Source organism: Aythya ferina (genome assembly GCF_964211825.1).
Source record: "Aythya ferina genome assembly, chromosome: 4".
NCBI classification, from domain to species: Eukaryota; Metazoa; Chordata; class Aves; order Anseriformes; family Anatidae; genus Aythya; species Aythya ferina.
In genome coordinates, this window is record NC_140300.1 from 64,696,678 (window position 1) to 64,716,065 (window position 19,388).

A 19,388-nucleotide genomic window follows, 5' to 3' on the forward strand; every position below is an offset into this window, starting at 1 on the left:
CCCAATGTATGTTCTCAAATGTGTAGTCTAACAGTGTGATTAGCTACACAGTTCATATTCTTTTTCTCCAATTGGATGATGAAATAATCATTAATTACCCACATGTTGGGGCAGTTACCAATCCAAATGAATTTATTTAAAAGTCTGCTTTCAGTGGACATCTGTGTAGATTTTATCTGTGACTGAGCAGATCAGAAGGCACGTGAACAAGGTTGAAGAAAGCATTTATTCTCAGCTTTTCAAAATATCCCTAATTGCTTTCTGCTTCAATCCACCAGTAACAGTTGGTCCTGAAATACAAGTGAGTGGGATCCTCAAAATGATTTCCTACCATTACTCAGCCTCTGAAAGCTAGTCATAAAACTTTCTCAACTTTGATCAGATTTTGGCCATTACTTAAAGCATTTCAGAATTATCCTAACAGGCAACTCTGAGAGCCACACACTATAGACAGAGGTCAAAGTTTGCTCTGGACTCATCCTGAAGGCCACTTTTAGTTATGTGTGCTCACAGTTCATCTTAGAGAACAAAAGTCAGCAGGCTGTGAAGTAAAATTTACTTCTATACGGTAAGTTAGTCTTTATGAGGACATTAGCCTGACTGTAACCTAGGCTTCAGCAGACTAGGGCCTAGGAAATTTAAGATGCCTACACTATCCGTTTGAATCTATATCCTATCATAATGAATAAGAAAGCAACTAAAATAAATACTTTCTGAGGAAAAAAAAATAAATCTGTAAAGGCCCAAATATTTTACAGAGACACAGAAATGTCCATATATGTGACTTTTTGACACAGAGGACAGAATTGATGCCCAAATACCAAATTTTTTGAAAGGGCTTGGCTTACAATATGAGTCCAAAAGGCTTTGTGCAATTAGTTTTCCCTTTGTTAATATCATGGTCATATAATAACTCAAGTTGGAAGGGAGGTCTCAAGTTCAAACTCTGGCACACAGCGGGGCTCTACCAGATGAGGCTGTTCAGGGTCTTGTCCAGCTGAGTTTCAAAACTCCTCTACAGGGACTGAAATTTCACAGTCTGCTCCAGTGCTCAGCTGCTTTCACTGCATGGACATTTTTTTTTAAATGTAGCCATCATCTCCATGTGCAATCATTCACTCGCAACCATAATTTCCAACCCAAAGCATTGTGTCTTATTCCAGAAGAGTTTGGCTCCATCTTATCTGTAGCTCCCCACACAGGGTAGTTTAAGACAGCAATTACCCTCTGTCCGGTAGGGTGCATTTATTGAAACAGCCAGGCCTGTTGGCATTCACTGTGCAGGTTTGTTTCCATAGACACCAGCAGTTCTTACAGTGATCCCAGAAAATGCTGTAGAATTCCCTTATTTGAAGAAGAACAGTGTATTTTGAAGTTACATTAAAGCTACCATCTAAGAAAAAGCAGCATCTGGTTCAGACACCAGATAACTACTTTGGATAACTGCTTATCAACTTTATAGAAGTCAATAAGAGCTGGTTAATTAAAACATAGAGTGATCAGAAAACTGTATGTTCATCTGATCAGAATAGCTGCCTCCCACGTCTTCACTCTGATGCTTCCACACACATTTTGAAAGTTATTAAGGCAGCGCCAGATTACATGTGATTTTTAACATTCCATGTAGTATTAACACTTCAAGAAGAGAATTTTCCCCTTTATAGCAAATATAAACATTGATATTTTTACCACATTTATCACAAGGAGAGCTTCTATTTCGTAATGGGAGTTATTAAAAGTACTATTTGGAGGTTTCCTTTCCACAGCAAACATATGATTGAACATAAGCATATGCATAAAAATAAACATACATGCTGACACGAGTGGGTTTTCAACATATACTGTCAAATCTGAGGATGTGCTTAATTTTTATCCTGATCAGAAGAAGCCTTCTAAATTTTGATTTTAAAATATATCTATATTATACTTACTTATTTATTTTCTGATAACTAGAAAGGCTACTTGCAATTCTGTTCCTAGGTACCAAACTGGAATCTGTAAGTGACCTGATTTTGCTAAGGGTAGAATATCCCATACCACCCATGGTCCCTCTCTTTTTCTGAAAAACACAGCTCGTGTCATGAATGCATATGAACAAGAAAGCACAGATAAGGCTCACAGCCTTACATTTTATGCTTTTTTTTTTTTTTAATTTTAACCTCATGTTTTGAACCATGTAGCTCTCAGTATGATCTTAATGTTGGTGCAGGCTGAATGGTTGTGGGAGTTTTATAACAAAGTTTGCACCAAGTGCCCTCAGAAAAAAATCTTCCTTTGAAAAGTGCTTGTGCTGAGAAAATTGGGCTTTTTAGTACTTGTATTTTCCAGGAAGCTGTTTCAATGACGAATACCCGGTGGGATCAGACATAACAGCTATGAATGACAAGCTTGTAGAGGGGTATCATGAGCTGTATCAAGGCAAAGGTGGTTGAGCGTAGGGCCAGCCTGTGCCTTTGAAACTCCAGCTGACAAAAAGCCAGATCTCACATCTCGAGGGGGCTCCTCCTTCATCCCACCTTGCTCACAGTGTGGCTAACTGGAAAGGTGTCATATAAAGCCTACTGTACAGAGAGCTCTTCAAAGTGCAATCAGTAAAACAAGCTATTTTTACATCGACTAGAGGAGAGTGTATAAAAAGTTATAATTGAGTATAATAATTTTCCCCTTGAGTAAAATAATTTCCCCAAGTTTGTACCATAGATAGACAGCATTGACAGTATCATTGGAAAATGTCTCAAATAGTACAGAAGCTGTGGGAAGCCAGAATATATGTCATTAATTCACACCAATATGAACTAGTAGGTTAGACTGGAGAAAAAAGATCTGTAAGCACATAGTTTCTGATGTGAAATGAAAGTCTTCTTATGGAGCAAAAACCCTGCAGTAGGATTCAACCTATTTAAAATGAAATTTTATTCCACCACAGTGAAGCACTGCTCTTTTCCTTTTTTTTTTTTTTTTTTTTTTTTTTCCCCCAATGAAGAGCATTCTGGAAATCCTTATTGCAGAGATTAATGAGTTCAAGCTCTCAACTCAGCTATCCCAAACTCACAGCACTGTCTGTCTGCACTGACCCCTACCCCAGTCAACTATGAAGACATAGGTATCACTTAAGCTAAACAATTTGTAAGTGCAAAAAGGTACCTGGGAGCAGCAGGAGATGAAACAAAAGCCATCTTCTTCCACCTGCGGAGGATTCTGGTGTGTGAGGATGTGGTGGTTTCATACTGATGAACAGATAAACTCCACTACACTGCTCTCTCACTCCTCCTCTTAAAAAGAGCACAGGGACAAAATACAATGAAAAATAATTTCAGAAACGTAAGGAGAACCTCTCTACAGCTACCTGAAAGGAAGGTGTGAGGAGCTGGGGGTCGGCCTCTTCTCACAGGTAACTAGTGCTAGGACTAGAGGGAATGGCCTCAAGTTGCGCCAGAGGAGGTTCAGGTTGGAAATGAGGAGACATTTCTTCTCAGAAAGAGCAGTCAGGCATTGGGACGGGTTGCCCAGGGAGGTGATGGAGTCACCATCCCTGGGGGTGTTCAAGAAAAGGTTGGACGTGGTGCTTGGGGACATGGTTTAGTGGGTGACATTGGTGGTAGGGGGATGGTTGGACCAGATGATCTTGGAGGGCTTTTCCAACCTTAGTGATTCTATGATTCTATGAAATATTAACTGACATAGGAACAGGAAATCATACTGTCAGCACGAAGAAGATAAAGAAGAATAAGATTACACTTCTTTCATGTTTTTATACGGATATCAAATGCAGTGCATGTCAATACTACTTCAGAAGCTTTCATCCTGGTATGTGTATTGTTCAACACCTCAGCTGGATCCTCAGTTCTGAACAGCACAGAGCCCAGGGACAGCACAGCGTTAAAATAGCTGACTCAGCTGCTATCAGGTGAACAGAAAAGTAACCCAGAAACACCACCTTACTCCCCACTCCCCAGAACACAAACAGGCAGACTGGCTTTGATACTGGCTTCAAATTTTGCTGTTGATCATACATAAATGAATTACTATACCTGATTTTCACCTGGAATTAACTGAACTAACAGACAATGGACAAAACTCTATCTACAGATGGTTGAAAGTCTGTCCTTTTCTAGTTAGAACGATTAGAAAATTTATGTCCTCTTCCCAAAAGGGAAACACAACAAATTAAAATGTGTCCACTAACCTGACTAAAATCTCATTTATTGTTAAACTACAAGAACTTCACAAACAACTAAAATTAAGCTTCCTTTTTGTTTTAAACAGATCTGGATTGTATTCAAATTTTTAAGCTAAACCATTTTAAAACTAAGATCTGAAGTCACCTAGGCTCCTTTGGCAAGTGCTTGTCTCTTATTTCAGTCTGTATCCTGTTCTGGAACTAAAAATCAATGGATCTAGCCATAGCATTAAACTAGTCCTTTGATTCTGTTTTCAAGAGTAGCAGCTCCACCTCTAATGAAACAGGCACGTCCATAGAAAAGGGGGAACGTTCCCTGACACAGATAGGCACTTTCATCTTCTACCAGCACATTTCGGGTTGGATTTGGCAACTCGATACTGACATCAGATTAATGAAGATCTCTACACCAGGAATGGTACTAGGAACTGCACCAAATGCTCTTCTACCTGCTAGGTGTCTACAAGCACACTAAGAGAAAAGCAAGGAATGAACAGTAGGAGGGAGTCAGGGAGAAAAATTCTGCTCTAGAAACATGTGTGCAGTTGTGAATAGAGTACACTTTTCAAAATGCTAGCATAATGCACCAATTTGTTAGCGCCTTCTCTGAAGTGCTGTAATCATTCATAACATACATCACCATTACCTAATCTTTGGAGGATGCATACTCCCCTGAGAATCCTTTATTTTGTGCTATTAATTATCGTTAATAATGATTTTGAATGCAAGTGCAAATGACACTCCCTTTACTCTCTTTCTTCCTTTTTTTTTTTTTAATTTTTATTTTTATTTTTGGAAGCTGCCAGAAGCATTTTGTTTGGAGTTGATACATATTCCAATACCAATAAAACAAGGTTTTGATTTCCCTTTTTTGCTCCCTTCTCTCTATCACCAGATTACATTCCATAAATCAGGAGCAATGAAAACTGCAGGCTAGGACCTAATATTAAAAATGTAACTTGGAAGAAATACAATTTGTACCATTCTCCTTTATCTTTCAAGCAGCTAAAATGATTACTAATATTTCATAAATGAAAGGGGAAAATTAAAATGTAACCATTACAATTGGATCAGATTATAGATATAATGCTTACTAGGTAGATTTTGAGAGCTCTTAAAAAGACAAGAGTCTCTGAGAGGAACTGAGCTGCATGTTCCTCTATGCCCTAATGTTACCTTTTGAAAAATATCCCCTTAAGTCATTAGATCGCTTAAAAAAGTATCACAGAAACAGAGAAGACAGTATTATGGAAAGCCATAAATTGGACTTGGTTACAAAGGGACCAGAGCTTGCAGACTGTGTGTGGCCTTTTTATTTCATTACACTGCAACCCACTACAGAATGGTCTGCCTCCTCACTTATACAGTGACTTTTCCAGGACATCATTTATTTATTAATTTTATTTTATTTTTTTTAATCTGGCACAGATTCTGGACACTCTCCTGTTTCTCTGTAGACTAGTAGAGCAGTTGTTTCAAGCTTTTTTGGACTAAGCTTGACTCCCCCTTACCTCCTTACAGAATCACAGAAGGGACCTCTGAAGATCATCCAGTTCAACCCCACTGCCGAGCAGGATCACCTAGAGCACATTGCACAGGATGGCATCCAGGTGGGTTTTGGATATCTCCAGAGATGGAGACTCCACAACCTCTCTGGGCAGCCTGTCCCAGTGCTCTGGAACAGTGCCCAGAACTGGACACAGTACTCAAGATGTGGCCTCACCAGGGCTGAGCAGAGGGGCAGGATCACCTCCCTTGACCTGCTGGCAACACTCTTCCCAATGCAGCCCAGGATCCCGTTGGCCTTCTTGGGCACAGGGGCACACTGCTGACCCGTGGTCAGCCTACTGCCCACCAGGAGACCCAGGTCCTTCTCTGCAGGGGGACCCTACCTTCCATCCCAGCTACTGCCACAGCCTTCTAACTCACCCTCCTCCCTCCACAGTGTCTCTGTGCCCTCCTCACCTTCCTCTTTAGTCCTGCCTCTTGTTCCAGCTGTACCAGTGGGGACCCCAACCTAACAGGCCAAGAAAAATCTATTAATTTGGGACCTGCTGTAGGGGTCCAGGGGTATCTGCCCCCAGTGCTATAGCATTTGAATTGGTGAGTCACTATTTCAGCTAAAATCCAACACCACCAGGAAAGTGTTCCTAACAGATTCTAGCTTTTATGATGCATCATTATTGATTTCTCTGTTGCTTCACGTTGATTCACCTCAACCAAAATGTGTATTTTTGATATAAAGTAATTCTCTGTTGCCTCCCTTTCAGATCCCTAATTTGAGAAGATGTCCTGGAGTAATAAAAGACACTTTTGAAAACCAAGGCTGTTAACAGTCAAAGAAGGTTTGGAGAGGAGTTTTGTCCTGTGGCAGTCACTATCAGTTTATCTGATGGAAAATTTTCTTTTTCCAGACGGTAGCACAGCCACAGCACAGTCCATGTCTGCAGCAGCAGGATCAACACCTGCCTTCCGTGCAGTGTCCACCATAAATGTTCACAGGCCACCCACAAGCACAAGTGATCCTGTGCCTCAGCCTCCATTCTAGCCTGGCAGCCTGCACCAGCTCTGACCAGAGATGCCTCTGGATCCTGACTGAGAAAAGCCAAAAGAGATATTCTGGAAAGGAATATAAGAATAAGTCAAACATGCAGTGATGTTTCCCTCATATATTCCCCTACCTCTAGCTTCCTCATCTGGACATGGTTTTTATGTCTTAAAAACCCTCACAGTGTACTTCTCAGTAACTTCTGTCTCAGACTGAACCCCCTAAACTCCTAGCATCCAGAGCAGTTTTGGTCAGCAGTGCCACACACAGGCCTCTGAAGAACTGCCTCTATTTGCTGGCTTTCAATTTACCTCATGCTAGTTTCCTCTGACAGCCCTTATTCTTCTTTAGCAGACACAGTGAGCAGTCATTTCCCTCTCCATTCACATCAGGGACCATTAAGGAACATTCAAGCAGACAAGTATTTTAAAGATACAAATTAAGGAGTCTGAGAATCATTTAGAACCTAATCGCTGAACCAATGTATCCAAACTTTTCATACATAACAAGTCCTTAGGTATAAAAGATTTTTCCAAGGTCACAGAAGAGGCCAAAAGCAAGGAATTCCTTGCGTTTGCCAGTGCAAGCAGGCAGGCACTCAAGCTGCAAGGCCAACTTTCTCCCCCGGATCAACAAAGAGCTCAACAACCTTGTGAAAGCTGGAAAGAGTTCTCATATACAACACATAAATTCATTGTGTCCCTATTTTTTCCCCCTTTTGAAATGGCAGAAGACTTTTTATCCAGTTTCACACACTTTAAATGAACAATGGCGATGACGAAAAAACTGTTTTTTGAGCTGCAGAGGAGATGTAATCCCACTCATCTCAAAGTTGGCTGCACATAACCTTAAATGAGACTCTCAGGAAGGGTCTATGGATGGAGAACACTATCAAAGCCCCTGCATAGAGTTTGTGAGTTTTTTCATTTACATTAAATAGAGATAAGTTGGCCACCTACTGTTCGTATTTGCATATCAGATGGTTTTGTCTCACATCAAGAGAAACTAAATGGTTTTACTTTAAAACAGATGGCAAACTGTTGGCAGGAGCTTTCAGAGGCATTAAACAATTGTACAGTAAAGTAGGACTCATAGGACAGATGAAAAACAAAATACCCAATGATAGAAAAGTGACCTGAAATGAAATTCAAGGTATAGACCATCACACAGCATGATGTTGAAAACCTTCCTACAGATCTGCATTCTGCAACTAGCTCCTGCCTCTTTCAAGGACAGAGCAAAAGCATCAGGTTGAAAGGAGGTTTGCTCCTCAGAGCAATGAAAATCCACATTCAAGTCTAGATCAGAATATTTGCATGGTTCTCACAGATCACTTCAAGCAGAGTTTCCATCTCTCTTGAGCCAGGTGAGAAAACCTCTAGGTGAGACAGAACAGCTGAAACAAAACACTGTAAAATCAATTTGCAGTAATAAAAGTCCATCAAACAAGATTATACAGAAGATATTTCTGAAAAACACACTTATAAATACGCACTGTCTAGGTTCTCACCTGCAGCTCACCTGCCTGAAATCCCCATTTAGGCATCTGGCCACCCAGCACCAGGGAAGATACTGCTGTCTGGTAAAAGGCTTGAATTCATTACCCAGTGTGCAATAAGCCAAATACACACACTAGGTTGAGATACGGTTTATTTCAGAGTCATGCCAGTCTAGGTACCAGGTGGTTTTCCACAGAGCTGACCCAAATCTGTACCTTCTCCGTTATTTTTATACAATTCTACGTAGTCATTATCATATTAGTACATCCTCTGAAATTCTAACTGGACCTAATAGTCTCCCTGGTAACAATACTGCTGTGGGGATGCACAGGCAGATCAGTAAGCCTGCACATGCTGCGAGGTTACCGCAGCTGGCGAAGTTGGAAAGACTCACGTTTTGTCTTGCCTCAGTGCAGATTCCTAAGCATGGGGGAGCCCATGGGACCATGGCTGGCTCTTTGTCTGGTGCAGGAGCTGCTGCTGGGATGGGAAGCGCTCCCTCAGAACAGGGTCACAGCCCAGAGGCTGTTCCTGCTGCAGGAGATGAGTCTGAAAGCTGCCACATAAATACTCTTGCTGCTTAGCAAAGGAAGCACAGGCCAAGGGCTGTTTAATGCAGTCTGGAGGAAATGAGTCAGCCAGACATGCAGAGTAACAGCTGGTATGTGGCACTTGGATGAAGCCAGCCATACCAGCTTTTGCCACAGTGCAACCATTTCTACAATTTTGCACCATTTCTACATGCCAGTTAACTCTTCCCCTACCATAATCACCACAGACAGTCAATCACTGTGGTTCTCAACTCGAAGCTCTTTCTGGAGCCTCACCCTCCTGTGCTCATTTATACTACACCCAGGCCTTCCCCAGTTCCCAGAAAAAGAGTAATGGTTAAGTGTGATCAGTGCTTAGGTTTCCATTTTCATGTGAAAGATTACGTACCACTGGTTTAATTGATTCGGCTATTGTTACTGAATCATCAGAATAAAACTGTTAAAAATCACCTGAAGTTGCATTTAGAACAAAGTTGACATACAACATTTTTGCATCCTTTTGTGTTCAAGACAAGTTGGCAGGATTGCTAGATACACATGTACTACACTGCTGAATCTTTCATTTTTAATACAAAAAATGCTTCAGTCCAAATTTTTTTTTTTTTAAATCTCGCCTCAGTGTTCTTGCTCTCACTTTTTTCATTCAGTCCTTTCCAGCACATAATACTGCTTATCTCTGCATCTTCAATATCCTACATCTGGAAGTCATTCCATGGAGTAAAAGATCTTTTTTCCTTTGTTCAGAAAGGCTGACATTAGTTAAAATATATACACTTTCTTACAGGCCATTAGAAAATCAGCACACGACCATAAAACCTTCAAATATAGTATCATAATAATAATAATAAACATTAAAAAAAAACAAGTACCCCTCCTGGAGGGGTACATTACCATGGGTTGGAATGATAGAGATTAGCATGGCCCCTAGATTTAGAGCTTAGTGATATGGTTTAGTGGAGGACTTGTTAGTGTTAGGTCAGAGGTTGGACTCGATGATCTGGGAGGTCTCTTCCAACCCAGCTGATTCTGTGGCATCCGCGTTTTGGCAGCAGAACAGAATCTTGAGGAATATGGTGCCCAGAGTGAAACCTTTTGCTTCAGTATTTGTTCAATTAATATTAAAGTTAACACCCCTGAGTATGACAATGAACTTAATGAAGTACATGCTAAACATATACGACTACAGTACCTGACTCTTCACCCAAATCATGATAACTGTCACCCCAGGGGATGAACAGATAATATTCTTTTATACCCTTTTTAGGATATATGTTTTTTTAGGACATAAAAGTGTGTTAGGAGTTAGTGTAAAAAGTTAGGGTGTTAGGAAAAAAAAAAAAAAAAAGAGTGAGGGCAAAAAAAAAAGAGAGAGGGCTGCCTTCTTGGTAAACTCTGCACCTTCACCCTTCGGTGAGGAATTTCCAGGACAGTACTTTGCTAGCACTATTATGATATATTAGCGCTATTGCAGTAAGTATATTTATCAATGGCAATTCCAAATCTGTTACGTCTGATGCCCAATTAAATAGGTGCAACTCTGTGAAACTGTCTCAGTGAAAGTCCCTGACAGGGCTCTGAAACAGGCAAATGTTTGACTTTTGTAAGCCCCCTTAAACATGGCAACACTTCAGGCCTATTGTATTTTATAGCAACAAAAGAATAAAGTTAAACGTGCTCTTCCTTTAAGGAATACGACTGATTTGGAAAGTATTCTCCAGATATTGTCCTTTATCCTGTTATCTTTCAGTTATTCACTTTGCTGTGTCTGTTTTACAAAAAGAGTGAAGAAAGATGCAATGAAGAGCAAAACCTGGAGGAACTTTCCTGTGTGCAGCTTTTACATTGCTATAAGAGTGAAATCATCTCTCAAGGAAGGGTTTACAGGCAGCCCCAGCCGTGTTTAAAAGGAGGCATGGAGATGAAAGTAGTGAACAGAAATAGCTGGGATCTAGCAGCTTGTAGGTCCTGTCAGCATTTATTAGCCATAAAGAAGATGTGATAATATAAGAGGATGCAGAGTGAAAAGCACCTCTATTTTCTGGATTACAGTCTTTGTTAAAATACCTGACTATAGTGTAGAGCAAAAGGAGTTGAGGTAGGACTCTGAAAAGACTCTGACAGTGCTACCTTTTCATACTTCGTTGAAAGAAAACGTAGAGAAAAGTGATAAGACACAGCAGGCTATAATTTATCTTGAGGTCATCAACTCCAACTAAACAGCAATCGCTTAAGAAGCACATTACATGTACTCTCATAAATGAGAGTATAAAGCTGGCACGTGAACTTTCTGTCACTGCAAAATTTACTCATCTGTTGATGCACCAAAGAGACAGTCACTTTAACCAAGTGCTTAAACTGTAAATTTTACTCGACTGCAAAGTCATAGAAAATACACGCAAGACCCCTGTGGTGAAAAAGATTATTAATAGGTAATTATCAGCAACAGTTTTGTTTTTGTTTTTTAACCTGGGAATTGGCCTTGAGCTTTCTAGTGTATGCAAGAGCTCACTGTTCCCATTTAGCTGCTCTCCCTGTAACTCTCAAGACCCCAGTGTGGTAATGGTAAGGAAGGAAAAATGAGTAGCTGATCTCAAACAAAAGTTTCATGGCTGACCAAAATTACTTCTGACTGGTTCTAGAAAAAACTGAATGGAATAAATCTGAGCAGAAACATTCTCCACCCGAGCACAAAAAAGAACATTAAAAAAAATAAAAAATAAAACAAAATTAACAACAAAACACACACAAAAACAAAGCGTAGCGATTTCTGGGTTTATTTTACACCTAAATAAATATTCCTGAATCATGCAACAAGCAATGGATTTACAATCAGAGCTTTGTTCCCATCACATGGACATCAGCATCAAGACAGGATCTCGATGGGTCATGCCAGAGCACCACAGTGCTCCTCACCATCTGAGGGGACCTGACCTGCCATTTCACCTGTGGGTACGAGCTATTGGAACAAATACAACCATGTTCATGCTGGATCAGTGAATTTTGCTGTGTGACTGCTGTATTTCTGGTCTGAGGAGGAGGGTTATCCTGTACTTTAGCCATTAGCTAAACCTTCAGCTGAGTTTTTATGCAGCTTTGCTGACCAAGAAGTCAATTATAAACAGCCTGCTCCTATTTATTTCTCAATTACCAACAGCAGAAACCTCCACTCCTTTGTATGAGCCTCCCTTCAGACACGAGCTGCTCAAGGAAGCACCCTGCTCACATGGCACAGCCAAAGCTGAAAGATTATGTTTGCCCACAGCCTTATACTTTGGCAAAACATGAACATAAGGGACCACATCATCAGCTACTGTGGACAAGCTGTTGAGGATCTCCTCCCATCTCCACAGAGAACTGGGAGCCAGGCAGTCTTTTGTGGCTGTTTCAGCTGCTTGACACAGCATTGCTGCATCCCTTCACTAGTTGCTTAAAACTTCTAATCAGCAACATAGTAATGGTATTAAAATGATGATGATAGTGAGGGATGTGAGATTTTTTTTTCCTCCTTTCACAATCTAGTTCCTGCTTTTAGACATTACTCCATAAAGAACTACAGTCTTTCCTTTTACTTTTGTGGGACATATTCTACTGCAGAGTTATTTCTACTTCTCACAGGTGAGGTTTGAGAAAAAATTCTCCACTGACATTGAAAGTCTGCAAGATTATTATCAAGGGATTTAGGTAACTGACTCTACCAGCAGTCTTATTGTCTGGTACTTTCTTCATACAGTAAATGTTGTCTAGGATCCTGATTCCCAGCAAAATAGAAGTGCCAATTTTGCTCCATTCACCTGGGTAATGGCTGGCTGCTTCAGAAGCCCATTTCCAGGTAGATACTCCTGATCAGGTCCTCACAACACTCCAGGTGTGCATCATCCAGCCAGATGCTATGGGAAGTAAGAGGTTTGAGGCACCGACCTCCAGGTCAAGGCCGACACGGTGCAGTACACCAAAAAGTCCTTCCCACCCAGCTGGCTATGACATTTTACAAGTGAATATAAAAGACAAGAAGAAATGAAAAGATGCCAAGAAGAACAGAAAAACTGAAAGCAGAAAATGCTGATAAAAACTGACTTTGGCACAGATTACAAGTTTGTTATACCTAACAAATCCTTTCTCTGTTCAACAAGAGAAATAAGATTGCATGAGCAATGCTCTGGTTCTTTCTGTGATTTGTTCACTAGTTCAGGCAGAGAAAAGGAATAATTCCAAGCATATCACAGGTAGAAAATTCCTTCTCATTTATTCAGACTGGTGAATGGGCCATGCAAATATGAGCTTTTCTTACTCCAGTAACAACTGAAGCAAGAATGCAACCTTACTGGACTAGCATAGAGCAATTATAGGAAAAAACGTTTCTTTTAGAAATGAGAATTCCAACCTGGAAGAAATTAAATTGTTTAGGAGAGGTTCAAGATGATGTCTTTAAGAAAAAGTAGATAAGGAAGAAGCAGTGGTTTGCAAGAGCTGTTGGAAAGTAATTAAGATATTTGTGTTGATACACTCAATGCGTAGATGTCTGCAAGTAATCTAAATCGGCAATCTACTTTAAGGAAATTGTACTAAAAGGGACTTGCTTGTATAGTTTTTTGTTTATCTTGCTTTCTTATTCTGTCATAGGTAATCTTTCTCTCTCTCTCTCTCTCCTTTCTCTTCTTCTTTTCCTTTCTTTTATTTTCTAGAACTCACAGTAAATACAAATACTTTTAAAAGCTGGGAAATATAACTTCAGAGCACAATTACGAGCACCAATGTAGTTGTAGTTCTTCAATACTCCACCCTCAACCCTCTTGTCTTTTTCTCATGTTAACTCCTGTCCAGGCAAGTTCCTCTAAATAAAAATTTACCCAATGCTATTTTCTGACAGAACAACAAAGCCTAAAGAGAAGGAAAACCATAAGCAATATAACAATACTAATCTTCAAGAATAAAACTCTTATCACATCAAATTTCCATTAAGTTGACCTGAAATCACAGTTCGAAAACAACAAGAGAAATATTAAATAGTGTCATCATGCTGTATTTCTTAACCCTCTGCTACATTTATAGCTTCTTATGTCCCCAGATTAGGACACATCCTCAGTAGGACAATTCTTTTCACAGGTAGCCAACTTAGCCTTATGTTAGCAAAGACTATGGTGGCTTCCAGATTTCTTCATACAAACTACGATGACAAAAAAAGCTACATGTATTCACATCTTTTCTGCAAACATCTCCTTTATTGAAGAAACGTTGAAGGAATTTTGAAGAAATAACAGCAAGAAAAGAATGCTTGTTTTGTCTCAATTTGCTTCTTTCCAAGCTGGTACAATTGTAAGCGGCACAGAAGTGACTACTACTCTTAGTTATTGACTGCCAAGGCTCCTTGGGACCTTCCTAGGAAAGCCTCACGATCAATAGAAATACTGTTCTTCACTGTTGTCACCAAAAGATCTACAAGATGAACATTTTCTACATCTATCTATTGTGTACCCGTCTCTCGCACTTGGAGCCTCAAACTGGTCTCAATGTCACCAAAAATATAATGCTCCTACTGGCAGTGTTTATCAGTTAAATCCAAACCTTCTGACAACTCAGAGAAGAAGCTGATTTACTTCAAGTATCTAATTTTATCCCTTTCACTACCAACTCACTGGCTTATATTTATACTTTTTCATAACCTTATTCTGTTTTTTGTCACAGCAGGGCCACCTGGCAGGGAACAGGACCACCAGGACAGCCAAATGTATGTTTTTAGAAAGTTTTTTTCCTCTGTGTACTGATTTTTTATTTTATTTTTTGCTAGATACAGAATTTGACACATGGATTGATCTGCCAGAAAATCTGAGTGGCAGCCAGCAAAATGAGGTGGTGTTTTATTGGTTTATTTGTTTGAGTTTTCAAATCTTGAGCTTTTCATTGCCAATAAATAAATAAATAAATCATGTGACAGATGGAATAGGTATGAAGGATGTGAGACACAAGAAAAACACAAAAGGTGAAAAGCTAAACCAGCACGGCCAGCTGCCACAGATTTATTGCATGCCTACCAACATTTATAAGTTTTCTGAATCCCTTAAGTGTCCCTCAAATAAACCGTCAGTTTTCTTTCTTGGATGGGTTTATGCATTTAAGTGCAAATTTCTAGCCATATTTAAAATAGGAATACTAAGTACTAGACACAAAAGACATATATGAATATGATGCAACTCTCAAAGACCTTTCATAGCCTAGATGTTACGCTTTTCAGCAAATAGCATAATTTTAAAGGTGTCACTGTTGTTGGATCAACAGCGTAGCATGAAGTTATACGGTTTTAAAGAAACAACCTGATTTAACTTCACCTGATTTCTTAGAAGTTGATTTTACTCACTAAAAAAAAAAACAAACAAACAAAAAAAACACCTTCAGATTCTGGTGAAATACAAATGCATCAACAATGAACACTTCTAGATCACTGTGACAAGTTCACTGAAGCTGAAGTGCTATTTTTGGAATGTATTTTATAGATCATGCTCATCTTCCTTATTTCTTTTGTAGTGGGTTTACGTGGCAAGGTTTTGGTAGCAGGGAGCCATAGGGGTGGTTTCTGTGAGAAAGATCTAGAAGCTGCCCCGTGTTTGGGAAGGGCCCCATTGTTTTCCAGATCTGAGCCAACAAGCGATGTTGTTTTGCGCCTCTGTGAGAGCATATTTAAGACAGGGAAAAAACGCTGCACCACACAGCAGCTGGGAGAGCGAGAGAACAGCCTTGCAGGTGCAAGGTCAGTGTAGAGGGAGGGGGAGAGGTGCTCCAGGCGCCAGAGCAGAAGTCCCCTGCGGCCTGTGGTGAGGACCATGGTGAAGCAGGATGTCCCCCTGCAGCCCATGGAGTACCACGGTGGAGCAGGGTTCCACGCTGCAGCCCGTGGAGGAGACCATGGTGGAGCAGGTGGCCCTGCACTGATGGAGGCTGCCGCCTGTGGAAGACCCCTGCTGGAGCAGATTCTGGGCCGGACCTGTAGCCCGTGGAGAGGAGACCACGCAGGAGCAGGTGACCTGGCAGGAGCTGCTGCCCGTAGGGGAGCCAGGTTGGAGCAGTTTTCTCCTGAGGGATGGACCCCGTGGTACGGACCCATATCTGGAGCAGTTCTGGAAGAGCTGCTGCCTGTGGGAAGCCCACGCTGGATCAGTTCATCAAGGACTGCATCCCGTGGGTGGGACCCCACAGCACAGGGGACGAGAGTGACCGAGAAGGAGCGGCAGAGAAGAAGTGCTGTAGACTGACCATAACCCCCATTCCCCCGTTCCCCTGCGCCGCTCAGGGGGAGGAGGTGGAAGAGGGTGGATGGGGGGGGGGAAGGTGCTTTTTGTTTTTTTTTTTTTTCCTTTGTTTCTCACTTCTCTCACTTGTTAGTAATGAGCAATAAATCTTACTATCTTCTTATGCTGAGTCTGGTTTGCCCGTTACAATAATTATTGCATGATTTTCTCGTCCTTATCTCAACCCTTGAGCCCTTTTCACATATTTTCTCCCCATTCCTCTTTGAGGAGGGGGAGTGAGAGAGCAGCTGTGGTGAAGCTCGGCTGCCCACTCGAGCAGAACCACAACATCTTTAAACTTTTAGAATCACAGAATCACAGAATTTCTAGGTTGGAAGAGACCTCAAGATCATCGAGTCCAACCTCTGACCTAACGCTAACAGTCCCCACTAAACCATTTCCCTAAGCTCTACATCTAAACGTCTTTTGAAGACTTCCAGGGATGGTGACTCCACCACTTCCCTGGGCAGCCTGTTCCAGTGCCTCACAACCCTTTCAGTGAAGAAGTTCTTCCTAACATCTAACCTAAAACTCCCCTGGCTCAACTTAAGCCCATTCCCCCTCGTCCTGTCACCAGGCACGTGGGAGAACAGGCCAACCCCCACCTCGCTACAGCCTCCCTTGAGGTACCTATAGAGAGCGATAAGGTCACCCCTGAGCCTCCTCTTCTCCAGGCTGAACAAGCCCAGCTCCCTCAGCCGCTCCTCGTAGGACTTGTTCTCCAAGTCTTTCTCTCCATCTTTTAGATCGCACATTCTTAAGCCAAATTATTTTACTTCATTTAAATCAACAGAAATTCTAGGGACTTCCTTAATACTTCATACGAATAAAAAAAATATAGAAACTGACAGTATTTTTATGTTCTCTTCCTCAGATACTGTACTTAGGTGTGACATAGGAATCTAGATGATAGACTTCTCCCCGTCCTCTTTCATAATTTTATGCAGTTGCATTAGATCATCTCTTCCAACAGGATAATTAAAAACAAGGCTCTGCAAAGGTCTATTTAGAAATGCTGCTGCTTATCATAGTCATGTCATGTCACATGAACAGATGGGACATTACTTATCAGGAAAAGTTGTGATGAATTTTAGATGCAACTGACAAAATGATGTGAAGGTGGGATGGACTGGCAGAGAAGTTCAGTAAAGGCCTGTTGAAGGGACATGACGCCAGAAGGAATATACACAGCGATGGCATATTGTTCAGAAGAGCCCAAATAGTCTCTTACACTTATGGCTGTGAAAAATAAAAAGCACAGAAAATTATACTGAAACCATTTAAATGCACGAAGATAGTATCGAGGTTGAATTCTCTGAGGGAATCCTGTTCACTTTAAAGACTTGCCAAGCAAAAGCCATCCCCACTCCATTTTACCACAAGTTTGACATTTCTATTGAGAGCACGCAGGCTTATGTCAGAGCTGATTTTGATTCTTAATGGTCTTAGGTATCTGTCTGTGGAGGTCTCAGTCAATTGGAAGCTGACAAATGTTGTCCCAATTTTCAAGGAAAGCAAGAAAGAAGACCTTGGTAATTAACGGCCTCTCAGTCTCTCTTTTGTGCTTGGTAAAATAATGGAGAAGGTTATTCTGAGAGTTACTGAAACACGCTTGAAAGACTCTCAGAGGCAGCCAAGGGATTTGCCAGGAGCCAGCAGCCCTCACGAGGGCAGCAGCCCCAGGGGACCTTGAGCGACCAAGAGTGCAGCAATTCTGTGCCATGCCTGCAAGAAAAGCAGTGGGGCGATCCAAATAATGGTGGAACCCCTCTGCCCTGTAGGTGTTGGGCAGAGGGAGGGGACCTGGGAGATGAAAAGGAATAGAAATGGGTCCCTGCTTGGCATCGCAGGCAAGCCCCCTCCTTACCCACCTAACCAAACAGGTAAGTTCCACAGCAAACACTAATAGCTCTTGGAAGAACTAATCCCCCCCAAAAAAAGTTGTTACATCTGCGTAAGGCACTGAGCACTTATTCAAGCATTTTGTTCACAGGCCACTGATTCCTAATCATTTTGCTCAGTAAGGGATGTCTTCATTACCTCAGTCAACTACAATTAAAGCTAAGTTTTCAGTCCCGCACAGCATGTCTAAAATCACAAGTGGAGCTTATTTCTTCTTTAGTTAAGCAGAGAGAGAGAGACAGAGAGGGCATTGTTGCAATTTTACTTCACTAGATCAGCCTAGCAGCTCTAATTTGTCTGCGGAAAGAACAATTTATTATCTGGATTTAATTCCAGCTATGAATTTATTCAGCCTTCCTGATTCCTTTCATCAGTGAGGCTTTCTGAACTCATAATATCATACATCTCTGCACAAATGTAGACAACTTGTGACCACTTGAATTGAATTCTAAATGTTTCTCTGGATCAAATCAAAGTGTTTTGACACCACCTTATCAGTATGGTAGGTTCCTCGGAGCTGAAGCTTGTTTATATGTGTACAGGCATGATATGTGCACAGGAGATCTAGAGACTAACCTGGAAAATTTGATTTTTTTGTGTGTGTGTTTTTTTTTTAATTGTTTTGTTGTTGTTGTTTGTTGTTTTGTTTTGTTGGGTTTTTGGTTGTTGTTTTTTTTAATTTATTTATTTATTATTTCTAATCTGAAGTCCTAATAGCAATAGCTACTAGGATTTCTTTCCAACTGCTGTGTCAGATATTTTTTTATTTTATTTTATTTTTTTTTTTACTGTAGTGCTCTTTGCTCTACTTCATTACACAGAACATTTTAAACTCTCCCCTGTTATCTCAGTCACAATGACAATTGCTTCTAGCATACAAAATTGAATTATTTTACTCCTTTAAAATGGTTAGACCTTTTCCATTTAGGTAGTAGTTCAGCAGGCTTCTTAAAAATCTTAAGCTGATTTTTTTTTTGTAGTAAGAAACAGATCCTCCTAAATAAAACTTGTCTCAGAGGTCACAGTGTGTGTATGTTCAAGATGCACCTAAAGAATGCATATTATTGGGGGAAAAAAAATAAGCTATACATTTTACATGACCTGAGTTTGACATCTATAATTCAGATAATGAAGAATATCAGGTGGAAAAATGATAACGTAATAGGAAACAACCCATAGCTGTGCAAAGCCATATTAATATTCTATAGTACTGTTGGAAAGACTGTAGAAATGATCTCAGCATTACAGTTTTGCAACTGAGTTGCTGTATATTTGGGAGTAGGTGGACAGTTTGCCTCCTGATCCATCACAAGTTAGATTTTCTGAGCACTGGTCTTTCCTTCTGACAGTGGATGGAAAACGCTTTCTCCTACATAATATCTAGTGTTTAAAGAACTTAATTTTTAGTTATTCAGAGATTTTTTTTTT

At 40.7% G+C, this 19,388-nt stretch overlaps 1 long non-coding RNA gene across 1 annotated transcript in view; it reads right to left on the reverse strand.

Annotated features, from left to right (window-relative positions):
- Positions 1–207: 207 nt before the first annotated feature.
- The window catches only part of LOC311436464, a 49,294-nt gene continuing 30,113 nt past the window's right edge, over positions 208–19,388 (reverse strand). Inside the window, exons 2-3 of the long non-coding RNA XR_014692871.1 lie at positions 3,145–3,272; positions 208–1,344 (exon numbers count right to left, since the gene is read on the reverse strand). This is a non-coding gene — a long non-coding RNA (uncharacterized lncRNA). The remainder of the gene's footprint in view (positions 1,345–3,144; positions 3,273–19,388) is intronic.